Genomic DNA, 15,785 nt, shown 5'->3' with positions numbered 1-15,785 from the left:
AATAAATGTCCTATTCCCCCAACATCTGCATCTTTCTTTGTGGAAGTTCTCTGATGTCCTCCCTCCTGTACAGTTGAAGACTTCCCTATCATTCAAAGTCCAACTCAAATGCCTGTAGCACTTATAGACATTAATAACAAAAGAAGAGATAATAGATCCTAAAATCAGAAGTCAAAGAGAAACAACTGTGGCATCTATATGGCTTACACCAGAAGCCAGCGATGGACTGGGGCCCAGACAAGAAAGAATGTTAAGGATCAATGAGGAGCAGTAATAAGCAACCCCTAGAAAAGGCATTTTAATACTTTTGAACCAAAGGCGTCATGTGCCTCCATGTCAGGCGGACAGTGAAACTTCTAAAGCTGGTTAAGTACTATCAAGCAGCAACATATAATAAGAGTACTTCAAATAGTTAGGTCGAATCCCAGATTTATTCCCAGATATCTAGTAGAGCCTAATTACATTCTTGATACCTGCATGTAGAACTGGTTTAAACAAAGTAAGAACTGGTGTAATATTAGAAAACTCAGAGAGTGCACTGAGATAAAACAAGATCCAAAAGTGAAATTGCAGAGAGGAACATCCTTCTCCATTTTGCATTTGAGAAGGGTGTTCCTCTCAAATGGATATTCTTAGCAGTGTTAACTCAGAAGATTTAACAAGGATTATAAAATGGATAACCTCTTGGGCTATGGGGTTCGAGTTGGTAGGAGTCTTGTTTTCCCAGTCTTATTCTTCTTTACATTTGCTACATTTTACACAATGGAAATAAGACTGTGTTTCCAGAGCTTTTCAAATACAAAACAATAATTTTAAAAATCACCTATAACCCCACCATATAGTAACCAACTGACACTTAGTCTGCTTCCTTCTAATATTTTTCTATATATATATTTCTTTACGTGTTGTGTTAGATATAAATTTCTTGCAGCCTATAGCATCACAATTTATTGATATAATTTATCAAAAATTCATAAAAATGAAGATTATAAAAATGACATATATATTCCTAAGATTTTTTTTCTTTCAAATTAAAACATGAATTTGTGTCATTCACTAACCATTTAGTGAATTTGTATCACTCACTAATCATTTCTAAGGCCAGAGGTCTTCTTTGAGAATGGATCCATTGATTGGAGTTTTGGATCATCTTTCTTACAGAAATTCACTATGGACCCTCAATATTTTTCTGCTTCCATTTTGTTACAATGGAGCAAGGCAATCATAATTAAGAAAAAGAATGTTAGATGTTTACAGTGATTTTCCTATCTTTTACAGCTGTCTCACTCACCCTTAATTCAATAGCAACTTGGTTTTAGCAACCCACCTTTGTCAAGTTTTCCCAAACCATTCGACTTCATCTCAAAGGAACAAGAAAACTTTTTGCACTCATGCTTCATCCTTTTTATGTAATTGTAGTCAAATTATGTGGTGACAAGACCAAGAGTAAGTGGCATGCATAAGTTCATGAAGAGCTACTTATCGTTGGTCTTCATGCAATAATCAGCGACAGGAAGGCCTGCCAATTATCAACTGGGCAGGCCTGCCGGAGAGGGGCCCACCAGCTGCCAATTCCTTGAGTCTTGACCACGTCAGTAAGTCCCACCTTGGAAATGGAAAGCTCATCTGTCTCTTAGGGGCAGGTTATTGAGCAAGTTTCTTCTGTATAACACTACAGTGAACTTCATTGTTCATAAACCCCAACCAGTTGTTTTGTTTACTGTCTTAAATTTGATTCCAAGGGGTAGAATTACTGGCTCAAAGGGTACAGGTATTTGTAATGTTCTTCTTTTTTTTTTTTTGTAATGCTCTTAATCCATCAGTCAACTTGTGTTCCTATAATCATTACTGGGAATACTGCACCCACCCTTACAACAATTGAACATTATTCTTAATCTTTGACATTAAATACACAAAAATACAGCACTTTGTGTTAATTTACCTCAATATGGTATTACATAATGTGTTAGAACTCACCCCTGCATGCATTTTAACTTCTCCTAAGAAGCAGCTTAAATATTGTAGTATATTATCATTTTAGCTACAAACTATATTACATTGTTACAAAGTAAGTAATGAAAAGCAGCATATTGATTCTGTTATAAAATATTGGAAAACAAATTATATTAGGCCTATGCCAACATAAAAAGGAGGCACAAAGAAAGAAAGGAAAAAAGGAAAGAAGGAAGGGTGCAAGGAAGGAAGGAAAGCCCAATAATTCGTGAAGTAGTATAATAAATAAGCATCAGCTGAAATTTTATTGGAAGGGAAGCAATATTTTAATATTTAGCTTTGTACTAAAGCATAGCAGTCTGCAAGGTCAGCATATGTTCCTAGTAACTCACCACAAAGTTTTAAATGTTCCAGAAAACATCCAAGGAGCAAATGTAGTAAGTATTCCCTAGGTTAGAAAAACAAGTTTGAAAGAAAATTGTTTAATTTTGGATATTTTTCTGAAAATGTATTTATTATTACATTTTATCCAAAGTATTTTAAACAAAAAGGGGTATTGTAATCAGTTACTTCCAAGTCCCCAAATAAGATGTACCTTATCTACAAATAGAAATTTCCTGTCTCCACAGTGATGACTTTAGAGGAACAGAATTTATTATTTAAATTAGCCTCTCAAAACACTGATACAGATCCCTTTATATTAGAGCCATATCTTAAGTAAAAATTGAAGGTAGTATAAGAATACTTAATGGTGGCACTATTGCTTGGTATTTGTACTATAATTATCCCCAAAGCATCCAGGTTTATGATTACCTCATCTATATTGTCCTCAGAGAAAAATCTATCCTTGAGTGCAATTAGTAAAAGCTAACTGAAAATCATTAAAACTGTGGCATACTACAAAGGCAGGCTAAAACAAAAAAGGCAGTGTTTATCCATTCAACAAATGTTTGCTGTGAGCTTGTTATGGGCTGTTACTTGATCTAGGCACTTCAGGTATCGATGAGCAAAAAAAGACAAAATCTTGCCCCCTTGAAACCCCTGCATTCCAGCAGGGGAAGACACTACGTATATAAAACTCACAATAAATGGGTAAATGTTTTGGTATTTTAGAAAGTGATTAGTGTTATGGAAAAAAAAATCATAAGTAGGTTCAGTTGGGCTTCAGAAGTGGCAGAGAGCAGAAGTCAGTGGGCTTGAAGTTTCACAATAGTTTGGTCTTCAGGAACCTCTTTGAAAATGGACACATGAGCAAAGATCTAGAGAAGCCCTGCATGACCCTCCACCTTATGTCTCTAACCTTGCCCCTTATTCTCTCCTCACCTGCTTCGCTCCAGCTGCCATTCTGAACTTCTCACTCTTCCCCATGAGCTCCTGCATAGGGCCTTTGCACTAGCTGCGCCCTCTGCCTAGAACTCTCTTCCCCAAGCACGCAGGGAATAGAAGGCGGCCAGCAACAAGTATAAGGCTTAGTCTGTTTGTGTTGCTATAAAGGAATACCTTAGGCTGGATAATTTGTAAAGAAAAGAGGTTTATTTCACTCATGGTTCTGCAGGTTGTGCAAAAAGCTGGCACCTGTATCTGCTTCTGGGGAAGGCTGCAGGCTGCTTCCACTCATGGTAGAAGGCAAAAAAAAAAAAAAAAAAAAAAAGCAAGAGTGTGCAGAAATCAAACGGGGAGAGAGGAAGCAAGAGAGGGGCAGGGAGATGCCAGGCTCTTTTTATCTATCAGCTCTCATGGGAAATAATAGAGAACTCATTCATCTTCAAGGGAGGACATTAATCTATTCCTAAGGGATCACTCCCATGACCTAAACACATCTCAATAGCCTCACTTCCAACATTGGAGATTAAATTTCAACATGAGGTTTGGAAAGACAAACATCCAAACTATATGAAGAGGCAATATGTGCAAAGTGCCCTGAGGTTGGTAAAATGACAAATTGATAAAGAAGAGAAAAGGAACAATCGCTACTGTTTGGTGTTATCAGAAAAGCTCTTGGGGCAAAATTACCTTTCAAAATGCTTTCGAAATGTAGCCTTTTTGTCTATATTTTCTTTATCCACATGCATCATGAGTTCATCTTTATTTCACATTTTGTACTCTTGGAGACAGTAGTGGCACTTAAGAACATGAGTTTGGGAATCAGACTTGGTTTTGAATTTCAACTCTGCCACTTAGTAAGTGCACCCCTTTAATGAGCTGGAATTCTCTGGGCCTCAGCTTCCTCATCTGTAAAATGAGGAAAATAAGACAATAATCCTTCTTTGAAGCTGGTTTTCAAATGGCACAGGCTTCACCCACTGCACATTCCTCCCAGTGCACAGGCTGGTTGGAAATTCTCTGGGGATCCCTATCCCACCTGGCTATCTCAATTAGAGAACATAACAATCAGAAAATGAAATGAATCAGATAGTGAAGGACATCCTTTAAACTGTGCCAAAATGTATACATCTTATTTTGCAGGTGAATGGGGAACCATTAATATTTTTCTTTCTGCACAGAGAAGTGGCATATTTGTTTGTTTTACAAAGGTTACATTAGCAGCAAGTGGAGGGTGTTTCACATTGACTAAATGAGACTAGTTAGTATAATATTGTGCTTTCGTGAGATATGATAAATTCAGTTAAGCCCAGTAGTGACAGAAGAGGTGGATTTGATAACTGGCAATTAAAATATATTTTCTAAGTTTTGTGTCTTAACATTTAGTCAATTCCCAAAATATAGACTAGAGAAACAAAAAAAATGCATTTTTTTCTTAATCGCTTTTATTGATGTTTGACCTAATTTCTCAGTTGTTTGTCTTAGGTCATCTTTGGCTTTATTGGTTGAGGAATGTGTGCTTTGAAAACCAACTGCTAGAGCTACCAGGAACAGGAAAGTAGACGGTGAGGACAGTGGCGGTGGGGTGGGCAGGGTGGAGAAATCAACTAATAAACAGGAGTCAGAAAGTCTGGGAAAAGTGACTTAAGTAAACTTTTATTTTGTGGCCTCACAGACATTACTTTAAAAAGCATTTCTCAGCTGTTGACTTGGAAAAATATTCACATTGCCCAGCTTGGAGCTTTTAGATAACCACGATGGATAAGAAAATTATGGTTTCCTTAGTTGCATGGCCAGGCTGACCTCCCTGCACAGCAAAGAGGAGATGGGAAGAGTGTTGAAGGGTAGACCAGCACAAATCTGTCACACTGACAGAGAAACTTCAGAGTACATGCTTGCTCAGTTTTGCCTAGGTGAGGAGCACCAGGTGTTAAACGTTTTATTATTTTTGAGTAGGTAATAAGTTCACATAGTTTAAAATTCCAAAAATACAAAAGGATATTTAGTGAAAAACATCCTCCACCCATTCTGTCCCCCAGGCACCATTTTCCTTCTCTGATAGTAATTTTTTTATTTATTTTGCAGAAATATTTTATATATCTACAAGCAAAGATACTCATTTTTCTCTTCTTAATACAAATGGTAGCATACAAAACATGCTCTGTATCTTGAAGTTTTATTATTATTATTGGGTTTTTGTTTGGTTTTAGTTGCTGTGTTACTTAAAAATGTATTTGAAGATTATTTCATAACAATTCTTCTTTCTTTTTTTCTTTTTCCTTTTTTTTTGTGGGGGGAGACTGGGTCTCACTCTATCTTCTAGGCTGGAATGCAGTGGCACCATCTCAGCTCACTGTAACCTCTGCCTCCCAGGCTTAAATAGTTCTGCCACCTCAGCCTCCCAACCAAGTAGCTGGGACCACAGCCATGTGCCACCATTCCAAGCTAATTTTTATTTATTTTTTGTTTTTTTGTATTTTTAGTAGAGATGGGATTTCACCATGTTGCCCAGGCTGATCTTGAACTTCTAAGCTCAAGTGATCCATGCCCCCAACCTGCTAAACTTCTAGGATTACGAGTGTGAGCCACTTTCCCCAGTCCCATATCAATTCCTAAAGAGCTTCCTCATTATTGAATACGGTTGCTTAGTATTCATTATATGAAAGTAGCATAATTTTTATAACTAACTCCTTATTAATGGACATTTAAATTGCTTCTAATCTTTTGTTATTTCATGCAGTGGAAAACCTTGTGCATATACCATTAGCACATTTATTTATTTTACTCACATTAGTACCTAAAGTGGAATTGCTGAGTCAGTGTACACACAACCTGGTATTTTTGGTACACATTGCAAAATTGTTCTTTATAGAAATTATGTTAATTGGCATTCTCACAGGTAGAGTATGAGAAGCACTCTCTTTGACTTGAAAGCAGAAAACAGTATCATTAAGTCATATCTAGCTGGAGTAAGTTCTCTTACATCAACTCACAGGCATTCATTCTAAGGATGTTTATTTCTATCAAAGGTGCATATGCTCACCTCCTGAATCAGTGGTTCTCTCAACCAGGGACAATTTTGTCCTCCCAGAAATGTCTGGAGACATTTTTTATTGTCACAGCTGGAGGAGGGCACTACTGGCATCTAGGGAGTGGAAGCCAGGGTTGCACTGCTAAACATCCTATGGTGCATCCCACAACCCTCCCTTCTTCCCTTCCCCACCACAAGTCATCTGGTCCAAAATGCCAATAGTTCCAGGGTGAGACACTGTACCCTAAATTAACATCTAGCTCCTCTTGATCATATTAAATACATCTTACAAAGCTTAGGATTCTCCATTCTAAGATCTATGCTGAATAAAATGACAAATCCTCTGTACTTCTATAGTACATTTGGGGGGTTTGTGTTTTGTTTCTTTTACAACACTTTAATTCTATTTAATGCAGGAAGTGTGAGCTCCTCAGAGGCATAAGAGTATCTTATTTTTTAGATTTGGATATTGAATATCTGGCACAAAAAAAGGCAGTCAGCTTATTAAATGAATGAATGGATGTCAACAGTATTTCTTGATTGTCTTCATGTGACATAAGGGATTATTTATCTTTAACCAAAGACCATTCTTTTTTACTTGTACCTAATTCACCTTTCTCTTAATTTCAAATGTTCACTTTTCTTTAGACTCATATAGGAGCAACTTTTTCTAGCCTACAGAATAGCTGTACCAGGAAACGTCAATTGAATTAGAAATATTGGCCTTTTCCCTGATTTGAACATCTATAAAGTAGTTTATTACCACAGCATTAAGTCACTTAATTATACACACTCTTGCTCACTTACAGCTTCTGATTGAATTTGTCTTGTCACCTCAAGAAGATTGACATCTCCTTAAGGACAACAAGCAAAACCTTTCTGTACTCACGATGCCTATCTTAGTGTTTTACAGACTGTAAACCAAGAGAGTGATGGGTTCTTTCCTTCTCTCCCTTGCTTTTTAAATCACAGCTGACAGACCAAATCTGAAGATCGTGGCCCCAGAAAATAAGCTATTCATTCTCAAGAGCAGAGCACCCCAGATTCTCTCGGGCAGCCTAGTTTGCTTGCAAACAGCAAAAGGGCAGCACAGAGCAGTATAGACCGCACGACTGGCGAATCTACTTCAAAACTTTGCCTTTTTCTGGGTTTCTCTGTGCTCTCTGGGAGCCAAAGAGCCCCAAGACACCATCTCAATGAACAGCTCCCTTTCCACATCAATTCCTCACTGCATATATATATTGCCACCAGACATTTTTCCATTGTCCAATGTGATTAAAGACCCAAGTGGGGCTGGGCACGGTGGCTCATGCCTGTAATCACAGCACTTTGGGAGGCTGAGGTGGGCGGATCACCTGAGGTCAGGAGTTGGAGACCAGCCTGGCCAATGTGGTGAAACCCCATCTCTACTAAAAATATAAAAAGATTAGCTGGGTGTGGTGGCACATGCCTGTAATCCCAACTACTCAGGAGGCTGAGGCAGGAGAATCGCTTGAACCCAGGAGATGGAGGTTACAGTGAGCTGAGATTGCCCCACTGTCCTCCAGCCTGGGCAACAGAGGGAGACTCCATCTAAAAAAAAAAAAAAAAAAAAAAAAAAAAGACCCAGAGAAAAGACATGGTGGTGTCTGATGTGAGCTAAAAGGAGAAATCACCAATAAGCTCTCTGCCCGTTACAGTGCAGCAGGGGTCCCCCACTTAGGTGTCCACCTCTGCATTTGGAAGATGCCTTTGCTTCAAGACAAGCAAGTGGAGTGGAAGCCTTGTTTTAATGAGAACCTGGAACGACTGGGGGTGGAAGAGGAGGGCATTGTGGTAGCCAGGGAAAAAGGCAGCAAGGTCAGCAAGGTCAGGAATGCAGCAAGGACAAGAATACTTGTTTGTAAGGCTGAGTGGCACTTCACTGGTGCTAAATATATCCTGTAGAAAATTGGGATGCACAGCAGCTTTGATCATATCTAGCACAGGATTTTAAAACGCAGATTCAAAAACATGCAAATGGAGGCTGCCTAGTTTACCTGTATTCGCGTGTTGTTTAACCACCACTTAGCCCTGAGTCCTGTTGCACTGAAGTCCTTCAAAGCTGAGTTGCAAAAGAAGAAAATATTCAGATTTGAGTATTTGTCAGGCAAACCAAGTAGATAAGATCCAGCTTGATTAGAGAAGGTAAGAATAACAAACCTAAATGTTTTAATCATCTCTTCTGGAGAAGCGTTCAAGTTTTTTTAAAAAAAATTTTGCTGAAAATGAGCCAAAAAAGTCTATTCCTCCTACCTGATTGAAAAAGAATAAAGCTCATTTTTGTGTTAATTTTCAAGTTAGCTAAATGTTACTTCTTCAAGTGATAGTCTTTAGATTGGGATTTGGGGGAACATATAGTAAACTTATTTAAATGTAAGTAAGTCCTGTAAGATGGACTCTCTCTGTAAAATATATTGCATAATTTCTGCCTCCATAGGTAAATTATGCCAAAATAATAATTTTTAAAAATAATAACTCATGATTATTATATTCTAAGCAGCATAGTAAGTGTTGAGCTCCATAACAAGTCTTGAAAGCAGGTAAATTTTATTTTGTGACATTTTTGCAATATCATAGAGGAAAGAATACTAATGTGCAGCTTTGGAAAGGTGACCCATGACAGGGCTCCGAATACACTACCCCAAAATAGGGTGCCTTGGCATAGTGAGTATTTTAAGCTGAAGGAATTTGAGAAATGGCAAGTACAGGAGAAACTCTGACCCCCTTTCTCACCAAAGTAGGTCATAAAACCCTCATGTGCGGGCGACCTCCCTATACCAGGAGGGAATCCAAGTGGATTCAAAAAAACAGACCTTGCTAAGTTTCCTGCAGTTTACTACTCTTAGCTCCTGCCCTTTGTCTTATCATATTTTTCCATGACTTTCCACTCTTCATCAACCCTGTTATAAAAACGCTCAGGCCTGGTAGGGTGCAGTGGCTCAGGCCTGTGATCCCAGCACTTTGTGAGGTCAAAGCAGGCAAATCACGAGGTCAGGAGATCGAGACTATCCTGGCCAACATGGTAAAACCCCGTCTTTACTAAAAATATAAAAAATAGCTGGGTGTGGTGGTGCATGCCTGTAATCCCAGCAGGAGAATCGCTTGAACCCAGGAGGCAGAGGTTGCAGTAAGCCAAGATCGTGCCACTGCACTCCAGCCTGGTGGCAGAGTGAGACTCCGTCTCCAAAAAAGAAAAAAATGCTCAGGTTTACCCATTTCTACAGGTCCTCATTTCTTTATGAAGGCTTCTACGTTACATAAAACCTGTCTTAAATAGAGTTACATTCTTTTCTCTTGATAATCTGGCTTTTGTCTGGAAAATTATTTTTCCTACTACCTTCCTGGATGTTCAAGGCCCCAGCCAGAGAACCTGGGAAGGTAGGAAGAAAAAGAATTTTCCCTCCCCTACAATACCAAGCATAAACCTAAAATGATGTGCAAATATGTGTGTGCACAGGTACATGCATGTGATTCTAGAGGGTTCATGGTTTTCATCAATTTCTCAGAAGAGTTAATAGCTCTTAAAATGTCCAAATTGGATTAATCATTATGAAGAGCAAGAATTTCTGTATTGCCTTATTCACCTTTATTAGCTTGGATTAGTAATAGGGTTTAAAGAAGTGTTCCTGTACCACTATGTTTTTTGAGTTTTCTGTTACTGTTTTTACTGTCTGATGATGCTTCTTGCCCAAGTCATTGAGTTTGCTTCCACAAAAAATTACAAATAAAAGATTTCTCTCCCCTGTGTAAAACTGGTTAACAATGTGGACTCAAGAGCCAGATGGTCTGGATTTAAACTCGGTCTGCACAACTCACTAGTGGTGTGACCTTGCCTCAGATTCCCGATCTGCAAAGCAGGGCACATAGGAAGACCATCCTCATAGAGTCATTCTAAGGAGTAAATGAGTTCACATACAGAATAGTGTCTGCAATAGAGAAGCAATAAATAAGGGTTTGCTGTCCCATGAATCTAATCTGTTGTGAATTTAGAAGCCATCTGCTCAAATTGTATTTGACAAAAGAGGGGGTACATTTAGGGTTATCATGCTTCTTAAAGCCGCTTTTTTTAACCTCTTGGCTTTTATCCAGTCCTGCTTACCGTGGAATTCAGTAAAACAGGCCATGCACTCGTTTTTCTAGAACAATGTTGAAAAGACAAACTGGATGGGGAGAAGGGATGCAGCTTGTTTCTCAGGAGCCTTTTACTAAAGTAACCATTATAATTGAAAGTCCACATGATACTGTTAGTAGCACGAGGCAAAGCAGCCTTCCTTTCTCTTCAGTCATTCTGACGTGCTTTAGCCACAGTTTGAAGGGACAAAACAATTTTTCAGCTAATATCTTTGAAAAGTGCATTTTAGGCAGCTGTTATGCCAGAGTATAAATTTTAATGAAAGAAGGAACTGCTCTTCCCAGCCTGTGGGTGTTTCCTGGGATAGAATCACCTCTCCTTAAAACTCTGCACTGGCAGAATCTGCTGGGTTCAGAATGTAAATTATCTAGGCAAAAGTCCCCAATTAAAGGGAGCAATTAGATCACAATGAATAGGATGCCAGATGATGTTTTTCCTTTACTCTCTTCTTCAGGACTAGTAATCTCTTACTTTTTGCCTTGGTGTTCTCTAAGGGCCTTTGCATGAGCTCTGATTACTAAAAACGGCTCAGATGGCTGGAAAGAAAGGTGCTCACGGAGGTCCCTGTAACTCTTATTTAATATCACTAAAGAGGCACGATGACATCGTGGAGCTCTTGTTCTAGCAGTGCAGCAGTTCTGAAGTGGGCAAAGGTAATTGATGCCCACAGGATTATCACCATGACCTGCATTGCATCAGCCTCCTGTGGGTCCAGGGCCGCCACACCTCTCCCCATCCTTTCTGCTTAATGCTCTTCCCATCCGCATGGCTTTGGAAGAAGTCACAAAGGGCTGAGATTCTCCGCTGCCTCTCTTATTAAGTGTGGGTGTCTGTTATGAAAATAGGCAGCGTGGCAAAGTAGCGGAACGACTATTTTCAGAATGGGCAGCGGCGCTGTCAGTTTTCCAGGAGCTGGCTGGACTTTTCCTAAGGTGACCAGTTATGAATGTCGCTGTAGTGGGCACTGTAGGCTGCCCCTGGATTGAAAATCATTTGCAAATAGAAGGTCCCCTCTCCTCTAGATATGTATATATAGCTATATAGATATCTATATCAATTATAAATTTTTTTTCTTTCTTTCCATTTTCTTCTCAGAGTTATAATCAATAAGGAAGTAGCATAGGAAGGACCCAGGTGTTAGCATCCATTAAAACTCAGTTCAACAGGAATTGCAGGTATTCCACCTTGAGTGGGTTACTTAGCCTCTGAGCCTCAGTTTCCCTCCCTGTAAAATGTGGATAATGTTTACCTTGCAGTCTTTCTGTATTTCCAGAACAAGGCTTTAAGTCTTGCTCACGATTTTAAGGACAGGTGCCAAAAGAGTCTGTTGTCAAGGATACAGTTCCCATTAAAGATAAATTCACTTAGAGGTACCATTAGCTTCTGTGTGATTTCTGCCCAATTCAGGAAGAATTTATAATGTTACAGAATCTTATAAGAAAATCCTTATTTGCCGAGCCCTCTTCTCAACCAGGTTGTGACCTCAGGCTTCTGTGTTCATCCTCTGCAGAGATCAGTTTTAGCAAGAATGTTGCTAAGCCAGTTTAGAGAGAATTCCCCACCCTTGACATCTGATCACTTTGGTCAACCATGCTTTCAGCAAGAATCTTGTTAAGTGGTTTAGCAGAAATCCCCCTTCACTTGATGTCTCCTCTTAGTAATTTTACGTCCAGTGACACGCCCGCCTCCCCTCCACCCACTTCTTGGCTATCTATCTCTACTTGTTCCGGTTGTATTTGAATTTGAGTCCCATCTCTCCATCCTATTGCAGTACTCTTGACTCCCATCGCAGAAGTCCTGCATAAAGTCTTCTTGCCATTTTAACAAGTGTCAGAATAACTCTTTCTTTCACACAGATAAACGTCTAACTACCAAGTTTTCTAACAAAGGCTAACACTTAATATGGTGCTTAATATGTGCCAAGATGATGTTTGTTCTAAATGCCAAATCTATTCCTCATGACAACCCAATGAAGCAGTACTATTATTATCCTCAGTTTATAGATTAAACTGGGGCCCTGAGAGGTTGAGTTCCTTGCCCAAGCACACAGAGCTAGAGCTAGGTAGTAGAACTGATATTCTAATCCAAGGAGTCTGCCCCAGAATTCATGTTCTTAAACGCAATGTCAGACTGCCCTCAGAGGCGTGAAAATTAGAGTGAAGTCTACTCTGTCAGTACTCTTAGAGCAAGGTCTTCAAACCCAGCTGCACACACAACCCCAGGTAAGTAATGTTAACAAGTGAAGCAGGACTTGTGGGAAACGGGTCACTTGAGAGTCCACACCACCGAGCAGTGGGTGGGGGAGGGGGGAACAGTCCTTCTCAGCTCCACCTAGTTATGGCCATCTGGAAATCCAAACCTTGCAATATTTAAATAGAAGCAAGAAAGATCTGGATTTTTATGAAAGAGCTCTTCAATTCAAAAGAAAAAGAAAGGGAAGGGAAGAGGAAAAGGAAAGGGAAAGGGTTCAATCATTGTGGAAAACAGTGTGGCGATGCCTCAGAGACCTAGAAACAGAACTACCATTCAACCCAGCAATCCCCTTATTGGGTATATACCAAAGGAATAGAAATCATTCTGTCATAAATACACATGCATGTATATGTTCATCACAGCACTATTCACAATAGCAAAGACAGGAATCAACCTAAATGCCCAATAATGATAGACTGGATAAAGAAAATGTGATACACATACACCATGGAATACTATGCAGCCATAAAAACAGAATGAGTTCATGTCCTTTGCAGGAAGATGGATGGAGCTGGAGGCCATTATCCTTAGCAAACTAATGCAGGAACGGAAAATCAAATACTGCATGTCCTCTTTCAAGTGGGGGCTAAATGGTGAGAACACATGGACACACAGAGGAGAATAATCAACACTGGGGCCTATCAGAGGGTGAAGGATGGGAGGCGGAGAGGCTGAGAAAAAACTAATGGGTACTAGGCTTAATACCTGGGTGATGAAATAATCCGTGCAGCGAACCCCTGTGGCAGGAGTTTACCTATATAACAAACCTACACATTTACCCCTGAACCTAAAAAAAAGTTTAAAAAAAGAGAAAGGGGGAGAAGAAAGGGACAGGAAAGGGGAAAGGAAAGAGGAAGAGAGAGAAGAAGGAAAACCATGCAGGACATACACTAGACACACACACACACACACACACACACACACACACACACACACACAGAGTAATGCAATCACACCCTTCTGTAGACGGTAGAAGGGACTCAAATTCAGTCTGGGGACCACCCGTTTGCACTTCATTTTTAGTGCAAGTTATTAAATTTTATCCTAATGGACTCTGGTTGATGATAAAGACACATACTCCCCACTCTAAACCAACAAGTAGTTATACTTTTTAAATATCCGATTTGTCTGACCTACTGGAACCTATAGATTTCTGCCATTTAGGGAGGGAGGGAAGGAGTGTTGGTTCAAAGCCTGGGTGAATCTTCTGGGCTCAGGGAGATGCAGTGACAACTCCATTAGCAGACAGGTTGGAGAGTAGTGTTGATTTGTTATCTATGCATAAATCCAGAGATTTCAAGTGCTAGGTGTTAGCCAAGCAATGTGGTGGTTTTTCTTCTTAATCTTCAATTGATGGACAATTAAACCTCTATCAGCAAAGCAAATGAAACAGAACACCCTTTCAAAGTTAAACTAACAGCTGTGTGTTGGAAATAAAAGTAAATTCAATGGACTTCTGAGAGTTTTATGAAGTCATCTTCATCTAAATCTTTTAACTTTCATTTGCCGAACTTTGAGCTGTTCATATTTTATAGTCCTCTTTGGCAAACTAGCTTCCTTGGCGCCAGCCTGACAACACAGGAGATATTCTGTGTTCCTGTCTTTATGAGACCTTCCAACTTTTCATAGCAGGTGCCCAGCATTCTTGGTTTTAATCATCTAAACCTGGATTACAGATAAGTAAAGTTTAATAAGTAAGATAACAACATTTTCTCACTTTCAAAAGCACTCTTTAACACTGTGTTTTTATTAACCTTTCATGCCACGGATTAAATTTTCCTGTAAGTTTGACATTTGACAGAGCTGCAATAATGCCCATTTTGGAGAGTAACAGGATCAATTAACAAGTTTTTATGCACAAGACCCTACACTGTGTCCTGTGGAGTCAATGGAAAAGAATCAACAGGTTTCTTTCTTTTCCTTCTGGGGCTTGAAGTGTTTTTGGAGAAATGAGGCATTTATGTAAGTAACAATGGTGCAAAAACAGTGCCTGAAAAGAATAATACAAAGGACACAGATGACCAACCAACCTGTAGGAGTTTGTTTTTAAAAAAAAAAAAAAAAAAAGAGAGAGAGAGACGTCATGACTTGAAGGCTTTAAAGGGCTCTAGAAAAGAAAAAAAATGAGATTGAAGTGCGGCCTTGGAGAATGGGTAGTCTTTTTGAGGATGAGGAGGGCAGACAGTGGGAGGAAAAGTATAATAAATACAAATGCAAAAGAGAGCGAAAGACTATCTGGGGCAGAGCAAGTGATTTTGCAACAGAATACTGGCATAAGCAAGAAATAGAATAGAAACCTAGAGAAATGGTTTGAACAGAAAGCAGTTCAGACCAGGGATGGGAAAATATTAAACTCATTGATATAAAGAATGAAGTTAGAAGGAAGAGCTTGTTTAGAGGAGAAAATACATTTTATTTATTGTTAGATTTTATGTAATAGTAAGTTAGCTGGATTACATTGAACTAAAAGATAAAACTGCATTTTCAAAACCTGAGCCCAGCTGGATTTGATTTTGCCTTATTTTGACACTTCATAGCCTGAGTGAAGATTGAACAGTTTGATATATTGTTCATTATGTACAAAGAAGTGGAATCCTTGAATTTTGGAGCTGGAAGGATCCTTAGAAATTATTTAATTGATTTTGCCAATGAGTTAATTTGGGGTTCAGAAAGATTAAGTGATTAGCCTAAGGTAACATGGCTTATTAATGATAAATATTAAAACACAGTCATCCACTAATTTCAGATCCATTGCTTTATCCACATGACCTAGTGTCTAGTTATCCTTTCTAAAAAATGCATATAGGCCAGGTGCATGGGCTTACACCTTTAATCCTAGCACTTTCAGAAACTGAGGCAGGAGGATGATTTGGGTCCAGGAGTTCAAGACTAGCCTGGGCAACATAGAGACACCCTGTCTCTACAAAAAGTAAAAATAAAAATTAGCTGAGCATGGTGGCATGCACCTGTAGTCCCAGCTACTTGGGAGGCTGGGGTGGGAAGATAGCTTGAGCCTGGGAGGTGGAGGCTGCAGTGAGCCATGATTGCATTCCTAAACTCCAGCCTAGGTGA

The 15,785-nt window shown here is 39.3% G+C and overlaps 1 protein-coding gene across 2 annotated transcripts in view; it reads left to right on the top strand.

The window, feature by feature from the left end:
• The window catches only part of GPRIN3 (GPRIN family member 3), a 68,786-nt gene that overhangs the window by 39,738 nt on the left and 13,263 nt on the right, over positions 1-15,785 (top strand). The window lies entirely within an intron of this gene.

This window comes from Saimiri boliviensis, chromosome 3 (genome assembly GCF_048565385.1).
Source record: "Saimiri boliviensis isolate mSaiBol1 chromosome 3, mSaiBol1.pri, whole genome shotgun sequence".
Lineage (NCBI taxonomy): Eukaryota > Metazoa > Chordata > Mammalia > Primates > Cebidae > Saimiri > Saimiri boliviensis.
Note: the sequence above shows the minus strand (reverse complement) of the source record. Positions and strands in the feature narration are given on the sequence as shown.